This window comes from Mus musculus, chromosome 2 (genome assembly GCF_000001635.26).
Source record: "Mus musculus strain C57BL/6J chromosome 2, GRCm38.p6 C57BL/6J".
Classification (NCBI taxonomy): Eukaryota; Metazoa; Chordata; class Mammalia; order Rodentia; family Muridae; genus Mus; species Mus musculus.
The window spans coordinates 127,691,341-127,700,325 of NC_000068.7; the positions used below are offsets into that span (position 1 = coordinate 127,691,341).

At 44.8% G+C, this 8,985-nt stretch overlaps 1 long non-coding RNA gene across 2 annotated transcripts; it reads left to right on the top strand.

Annotated features, from left to right (window-relative positions):
* Window positions 1-513: 513 nt before the first annotated feature.
* Window positions 514-8,714, top strand: Gm14244 (predicted gene 14244). 2 transcript variants are annotated; one of them, NR_166171.1, is made up of 5 exons: window positions 514-1,343; window positions 2,094-2,390; window positions 4,301-4,377; window positions 6,414-6,805; window positions 8,287-8,714. It is a non-coding gene; the product is annotated as a predicted gene 14244 (long non-coding RNA). The 2 variants fall into 2 exon arrangements; NR_166172.1 differs by having other exon boundaries at window positions 4,304-4,377.
* Window positions 8,715-8,985: the final 271 nt, after the last annotated feature.

Sequence of the window (8,985 nt, forward strand, 5' to 3'; positions counted from 1 at the left end):
ACATTATTATCTTTATTATTGCTTTTGTAGGCTGCTAAATATGAAATGTATACTAATGTCTATAGGATCCACTGGAGGTACCTGCAGTATGCAGACATGGCTGATGTAAGAGATGTAACATGAAACAGAATAAGGAAACATATTTAAGATTTTCCCTTCAGTGTGCAGAATTCATAGCCATTTCTGGATGTGCTACAGAAACACTGAATTATCATTTTGAAAATACAAAAGCACTTGCCTGATGACTACAAAACCCAGGGCCCACTCTGCAGCACCTCAGAACTGTTGATAAACTTCTCACAGAAAAAAGCAAAGCCAAAAAATAGCTAAGACCTTCTTCAGGAACCTCTTCTCCCAGAGGCTATCCACCCTGGTGCTCCCCTAATGTCCTCTTTCTCTAACTATCTCCCCCTCCATTTTGCTACCTTTGAACCCTGAGTAGAGCAGAGAATGTTCGAGGCCCAAGATTCTATACTGGCCGTTTGCTGGGGCGGCTAAACCGCCCTAACTGTCACACCGACTTCACATGCATAAGAAGAGAGCAGCCAAGCAAGCGGCTCACACATCCGATCCTAGCATAGTACTTAAGAGGCTTGGGCAAGAGGGTTGCTTGAGTTTAATAAAATAAGTTCTAGATCAGGCTGAGTTACAGAGTAAGGCCCTGTCTCAAAAAAGAAGACAAAGAAAGAGAGGAGCAGAAAGCACCTTAATGTTTTTCTTGTATGGAAAATCGAAGTAGCCGGGTCTCTGTGCAGCTCAAGGAAGCAAAATATGGCCAGAAGAATTGCCACAAATTCTGGGAGAGGAAAACCTCACAAAGACAAGTGTGAGCAGAAGAAAGATACATGAATCTTCAGACCTGATCCAACCCAGCCCAAGGAAGCTAGGGAACCGAGAGACCTAAAAGAGCAGACTTGGAGCTCGTAATGTGCAGTCAGTGAGTCCTTCCATCCTTCAAAGCCTTTGGAAGCTGCCGTGAGTTCTCCAGTCAGATGAACTGAAATGCTTTTATGTGAACTTCAGTTGTTCTCTGAAGCCTCTCCAAGGACATTGTCTACTTAATATGTACTGATGCCACACTACTAGAACAGCTAAATTTATTAATGAACACTTCTAAGAAACACTGAGATGATCTCTTTAACATAAGAGCCCAAAGAGACGGGTTGGGGGCCTGTCAGCTCCCAGTCATGCAGGGCTGTGGCAGCTCTCATAGTGCCCACCCAATCCTGTCTTTGTACGGCATCTAACCTTTTCTTTTGCAGGTTATTATCCAGGAAAGTTGTGCAATTATTGGAGTTTGGAATCCAATGAGTGTACACTAAAGAGCTTCCATCCCATCTGAGGTAACTGCCATTTATTTGCTCCTGCTTGGCTAATGAAGCGCTATGAGACCTTGTCCTGATAACTGTTACAGACTGAAAAATAGTGTTTTAGGGGCTGGAGAGATGGCTCAGTGGTTAAGAGCACTGACTGCTCTTCCAGAGGTCCTGAGTTCAATTCCCAGCAACTGCATGGTGGCCCACAGCCATCTGCAATGGGGTCCGATGCCCCCTTCTGGTGAGTCTGAAGACAGTGACAGTGTACGCATACTTAAAAAAAATCTTAATCTTAAAAAAAAGTGTTTCAGCGAGCAGAGTTACGGGGGTTTATCCCTTAGCTAGGTTTTGCTCAAATCTGAAATTTTTTTTTTACAGAAACTATTAAAGAAATAAAATATAAAGTAGTATAGCAATCTTTATGAAGGTACAAAGGATACAGGCATATGGGTAAATTGAAGTAGGTGCTCAGAAGTAATGGAATATAAGTTCTTTCTTAATCTCATAGTACTCTAGGCAGGCTCCCTAATGACAGAGGGCAGAGTGGCTGACTTGAATGGTAACTATTGCTATGTTGCTTGTAACACTGAACTGCGGGACAAGGGTTGATTTTTTTGAGCATGCCAGTCCCAGCATTGTGCTTTGGGTTTTCTTAAGGGTAGACAAGAGAATGCATTTGATCTAACCCAAAACATATGCTATTTTCTCTAATTTCCTCATAAGGTAGAGGGGAGATGACAGGATCCTGGTTTTGATATAATCTGTTTTCTGTGACAGAAGGAGCTAGTCCACACACCTGATCATCAAGATGTCAATCTCCTGCCACAAGAGTGGTGCTGGTTCCAAGCCTGCTGGGGAATACAGCCCAATTCAAACCTTCCATCTTGTTGCTACTGGGAAATGACATCAGCCCCGAGGTGTTGAGTCACCGCAAAGGTGACAGTGACCCAGAAGACGGCTGGCTGCTCCTTGTATAACAAATACCTCATGGGAGATGCCTGCAGTTTCCGTTTCCTGTGACTGACACCCCACTTGTCCTTGCCTGCTTATGCATCTATCTCATCATTGTTCGAAGTAGGGAACTTTACAGCGTCGTAGGGGCTAATCACGTTTCCTGTCAGCTCCTATCCTGGGTCGTCCTTGTCACTCAAAGTCAGGGAGAGCAAGATGCCCACATAGCCCTTGCCTGTGCCCACATAGCCCAGATGGTAAAAGGGTTAGCAGCTAAACAGGTCATGTAATGTGCTGATGAGTATTCTTTATTATTTCTCTACCTAAGTGGTCGACCGCACAGTAACTGCTAGTATCTAGCAGAGCCCACCTCTCCTCATTCCAAAGCACATTGAATGAGGCGGAAGAGAGGTTTCCTTTTTCCTCTGGTTATAATTATGCAAACCATCTGACACACCCGTGGACCACTTGCCTGAACTCTTCATTTTTGGTTAGGCAGCAGGGACTGTCACCAAGGAACAGCACAGAAGCCCCAGAACAATGCAACGAGGAAGGAAATGATAACATGGGGCCTGTCACATCTAGACTGGTCTTTAGGATACCCGGTCCTGAAGAGTTGTGTGTGATTGTAAGGATCTCGAGGGCTTAGGAGGCATTCCCTGGGTGTGATTGCATTGATTTTGCAGAGCTGTGTAGGCCCCATCACCTTCCTGTTCTGAAGAGGAAGGGGCAAGTCCAGGGCCTAGTGACCAGCTGTGTGTTCTGAAGTTTGCAGTGATGCACCCCGGGTTTTGTGAGCGCGACTTTGGTGTTCCTTTTCCAACACAGGTTCTTTTCATGTCTCCATTTAGTGGTGTTCTGCACTTTGCAGACAGTCTTTCAAGATCATGGTCATGAGCCATCCATCCTATCCTTTCGTGGTTTGTACCATTGTATTTTTGAAGAGATAATTTACACATTTGATAGAGTTAAGAAGATAAAGGAGAGTGTTTGGCTAAAACTGTGGCACAAATTTATCTACCCATACCCCAAAAGATATACAATTTATCAGTTCCTAGTGTGTTCCACCACAGACGGATATATGCATGTCATGGTATATCATATTAAGTTTTTGATCATACACTCCTTTCCTGTTTGTCTATACTAGTGGATACTACTTGTCTCTAGGATCAGGCTGAGTCTTGTAGGGCAACAGAATCCCTGGTGTCTACCTACAAGGTGACAATATCTCTCTTCCTCTAGCTCTGACAGCCACCAGTGTCTCCAGAGACTACCTAAAGTTCTCTGGGGTGCAGTACTTCTTATACTAAAGAAAAGTAATAAACTCTGTATTGTGATCTGAAAGTGCAGAAAACAGACCAAGGCCCCTGTTTTCTTTTGTTGAAGTTTGGGAGCATGGCTCATTTCCTCAAGATTCTGATGATGCGTGCCTGCCATCCTTGGCCTCCTGAGTGCTGAGAGGACAGGTCCATGACACAGGGTCTACTTGGCTGTCCTTTTGGATATGGTGTTTGTTGCCACATGCTTGGTTCTGGAGAAAGCTACTCCTTTCTCTCCGGGAATGGAGGAGGAGGACAAGAAAGGACTTTCAGGACAAGCTTTTTTCTAGGCACCTCTAGCCTCCTTCACACAGGGGCCACATCTCCTCGGCATCCCAGGGAAGTGTGGATGCTCTCTGTGCACTGTCTCTTTCCTCTGTCTCTTCACTGAAAACCTGTCCAAGGGCCATGACTATAAGCCCTCCTTATCATCCCTAAGGGTGGGGGCAGAGGGTGCCCTGAAGGCAGGTCTTCAGATTCACTGTGGCCCATCTAAAAGTTTCAGAGCAGCACAGAGTGGGTGAGATGTTCAGGCCTTGGAGATCCAGCATTAAGAATGAGATGGAAGAGCTGAGGCTGTCTCTCCAGGGCAATACAGAGCGGGTGCGAGGGCCAGGTTAAAACCACGTGTGCAAGATGCTACTGCTGCCCCTGACTCTGTTCTTCCTTAAGCAATGTCAGAACCTTCCTAACTCAGTTTCTGTTTTGTTCTAGCAGCATTTAGAGAACACAGCCCATTCCTAGAGCTGAATTATTCATTCTGGACTCTTGGGGGGGAAAATACACCAGAGGTATGGGCCATGTCATCAGTGTCAATGGCACAGAAGCACGGGGAATGGGCAGGTTCGGGGAAGAGGAGGGTAGAGGAGGGAGGGGAGGGTAGAGGAGGGAGGGGAGGGTAGAGGAAAGAGGGGAGGGGAGGGGAGGGGAGGGGAGGGGAAGGTGACTTTATTTCTCAGGCTGTGCCCTGGGACAGTAGTGTGACTCTGTGCTTTTAATGTGCTAGTTTATGGGAGGGACAGAGGTTAGTAAGTTGAAAAGAGAAGGAAAGGAAAGGAAAGGAAAGGAAAGGAAAGGAAAGGAAAGGAAAGGAAAGGAAAGGAAAGGAAAGGAAAGGAAAGGAAAGGAAAAAAGGAAAAAGAAGGGAAAAGAAAAAAGGGAAAAGAAAGAAAAGGGAAAAGAAAGAAGGGAAAAGAAAAAAGGGAAAAGAAGAAGGGAAAAGGGAAAAAAGAAGGGAAAGGGAAAAAGAAAGAAGGGAGAAGGGAAAAGAAAGAAGGGAGAAGGGAAAAGAAAGAAGGGAATGGGAAAAGAAAGAAGGGAGAAGGGAAAAGGGGAAAACAAACAGGGAAAGGGGAAAACAAACAAACAGGGAAAAGGGAAAACAGGGAAAAGAGGGAAAAGGAAAGAGGAAAGGAAGAAGGAAAGGAAAGAGGAAAGGAGAAAGGAGAAAGGAAAAAGGAAGGAAAGGAACAAGAAAGGAAAGGAAAAAGAAAGGAAAAGAAAAAAGAAAAGAAAGTGCTAGTGCACTGGTGGCGGCATCAACCAGCTTTAGCCAGCTTGCCCAAGAGGGACAGAAAGTCTGTTGTTTTCTGCTGTAACCAGAGCAAGATTCTGACCGCCATGAAAATTCTCAGCAGAACATACAATTCTTGAGCTCACAGGATTCGTAAGTTTGGCTGGCATGTGGCTATAGGTAAAGCTGTTTGTCATATTTGATCTTTCTAGATGTATATTCACTGAGTCGTATCTAGAAGAGTAAGTCCAAGCTTGCAGAGAACATCCAGGACCCTGCAGTGCTCCCACGTTGGGAGGGGTACACTCAATAGGCACCGACACACTATCCTACAATTGTCTTCTGGGCTGTTCTACATACCCGTGTTGGCCGTTTGAGGGCTAAGCAGCTCTGAGCTGTCCATTTCTAAGACACCTATCGAGGGAAGGGAGTTTATAACTTGATTTGTGTTGTTTTAAATACTACTGTGATGACACAATCATCAGGAACATTTTGGAGGCTCCTACAGCAGGTGTAACTCTGGACTTGGACTTAACATTTAACCTGTTTAGGACACAGACTAGGCATGTAGGCATAGACTCTGCATGGAACTGTGAATAAGTCATAGGGAGAGGGGGGCAACATGGTGTGCCGAGATTTCAGTAAAGAATAAAGTACAGGGCTGGAGAGGTAACTCCGTCTGAAAACAGATTGTGGGCAAACAAGAGGTCTTGAGTTCTAGCCTCAAAACCCATATAAAAATAACAATGACAAAAGCCAGGAGGGTGGACTCTGCTTGTAATCTCAGTATTAAGGTCAAAGAGTCAGGCTGATTCTAGGGGTTTGCAGGTTAGCCAGACTATCCAAATGTGTGAATTCCAGACCAGTGAGAAAGAAACCTTGTTTCTCCCTGAAAATATAAAATAAAATGGACCACATCTAAACATTGACCCCAGAAGTAAACTAAGTTCCACACACAAGTATACACATATTATACACACACACACACACACACACACACACACACACGAGTATTCATATACACACACACAAATAAACACACATACACAGATGTGTACACATTCACACAGAAAAACATTTTTAAAAAGTGCAGTAGCCCACCAAGAAGGTTAGGACTTGAACTGTCTCTGGAGACAGCTCAGTAGAGGATGGATAAGGCTGTTCTCCATGGCTCCAGGAGTATCCGGGAAAGAAAGACTTCTGGGTTGGGAAATAATACCCAAATAGACTACTTTTTAGACACCTCCAAACTGAGAAGGGCTTTTCTTCTGAGACATGAAGTGTTAGTTAGCCTGAATCTTTTTCTCTCTGTAGGAAAAAAGAATTTGCCTGAGAGGGTTATCCTCCCAGAAGAGCTGGAAAAACCGACAGAAACTTTCCAGAGAGCCTGGGAATGTTAGAACCTCACCTACCTGGACCACTGGCCTTTGATAAAGTCCTCATGACCATGTCCCCCTAGCACTGGGATAAGCCATCCAGGATGAAACCTGTCACACAGACATCACCACACCAAGTCACAGATGGTTTGTACTGAGATGTCCTCACCACGTTAGTGTTAAGCACACAAGACGAAACCTGCTACACAGACAACACACCGGCCAAGCTACCACTGGTTGGTGATGTAGAAAACCTCTGTGAAGATGTGGACCCTTTGACATCTGGCTCAGACACACAAGCTAAAGAGAATGCCATGAAAATTAGGCCAGGTAAGTCACCTCTGCCTCCACACTTGGAAAAGCTGTGCAAAAAAGGTCCCCATATCATTTGTGCCAACCAGACAGTCTTCAGCCTTTAATAGTAACACTACCAACTAAGTCAACATTGCTTTATGTTTTGGAAAAGCCTATGTAGCTATGGTTCCCCCACCACATCTGGGTCAGCCTCACTGGCTTCACAGACTGGAATACAATAATGAAGTAAGTCAGCACTGGGGGAGAGGTTCCTGCAACTCAGAGCACTGAGCAACATAGAAAGTACACATCTGCTTGACGATGGCTTCCTCATTCTCTTTTGCTTCCAGGAACTTGGCTCAGTGCTTAAGAATCTCATGTGATGCTGTCGTGTGCTCTTTAGCTCATGTTAAGCCAAGTCACTTTCCAGACCCCTAATATTTAAAGGTTCTATGGAGATTTGAAACACTTGGTGAACTAGAGATTGTAGGTGGTTTTTTTTGAAAGAAGCAACTTTGAAATGCCTAATAGCACTGTGCTAACCAGATTGAACGAAAGAAAAGGGCAAGCTGTTGGACTGTGTTGGCCCTGGAAGCATGCTTTGTTGAGGTTTGGTCAGTTGCTGTGTATTGTAGTGCTAATACTGGCCCCCAAGATCTGGTTGCCTCAGGGACAAGAGAATCCTCACTTATACCAAGTGGGGCTATGTAACCTTGCTCCTTAATTTAAAATTATAACTGGTTGAATAAAGATGCCTATTGCTGGGCAGAAGAGGGGTAGGTGAGGTTTGGGTTCCTGAACGTTCCTTGGTCTGAGGAGGACCAAGAGGGAGAAGAGAGAAGGTGGGGAGAGGAGAAGATGCCATCGGGTAAATGATGGTGAGAATTGGCCATGAGGTCTGGCCAGAGTCAGAGAGGCCCAGACTGAACCTGGCAAGTCATACCTTGGGGTTATTGATACTAATAGCTTAGAGAGTAGATCTAGGTCTCGTGCTTTAAAGACCTATTATAAATAGAAAGATTATGTGTATTTTTGTCTGATTTGAATAATCAAAGGTGGGTTAGAAACCCCCGACTGAGATGAACTATTTACAACAACAATTCCTGATCTTGAAGGAGATTGGTTAGTTGGGGCAAACACTGTGTATGGGAGGTAAGAATTCAGCTTAGACATAAAACCTGTTGATCTTCTTAACAATTGGGGATCAAGAAAATAGCAGAGGGTTCAAATAGTGAGGAAATCTTGTTAGATTCAATTTGTGAAAGTAGGAACTGATTCCTAAGGCTGTGTTGTTGTCCCAGCTTGTGCAGAGGAGTTCTGGGGTGCTTCTCCTGTCACAACATACATGAGCAGCCAAGGCTGTGACCCACCACTGGGAGGGAATTCTGGGAACACAAAAGACACAGGGACTACAGATTTGTGGAAGGGCCATCACCTAGGTAGGTTTTTTTTTTTTAATTGCCACTTCAGAGTACACCAGGGAATTGTGGTCACAATTGTTGTTTTTGCCTTTGCAGGTGAGGACCCTAGGCCTGATAACAAGTTCCTGTTGATCCCTGTCCAGGAGTATGGTCCCAACTCAATGAAGAAATCTTCATGCACCGGGTTTCTGACCCCAGGCTGATCCATGTATGCAAATGTGACTCTCTGAGGGCTTGTCCCTCCTCCTCGTCACTTACGAAAACCATAAGTCTTGTGTCTCTGGACAGAGTAGATCTAATCCAGATTACGCTGTTCCTCTTGCATGTGGTTCTCAGCACACCTGATGGCTAGTGCTCTACTCCTGGGTCATGAACATTTCCCAGGGCTTTTACAGTTTTCCTCAGCGTTATCATTGGCTGGTCACCCAGTCTCTGAAGGACAGATGATAGGTCCATAGATAAACCAGAGTTCTTCTCTTCAAGCTCACCATTTTACATTAAAGTTCTCTTGAACTTACAAGGAACTTAACAATCTCCTCAAACACTGGAGTTAAACGCGTCTTCACAGTGCTGGCAAGAAACTTACTGTGAAGTGTAATTCTTTACAATTACAAGCGTATTCTTCGTGGTTGCACTGGAAGAGGAGTCAGGGACAGCTATTGAGAGCTGTATCTGGGGATATCTTGTCTGCTAAGGAGCCCTGGCTTCCTTGGCAGACAAGGCATGATTGGCTGGACTCAACTGAGAATTCTTTGACTTGTTCCCCTCTCAGACCCATCCAACCCAGACAGCCTT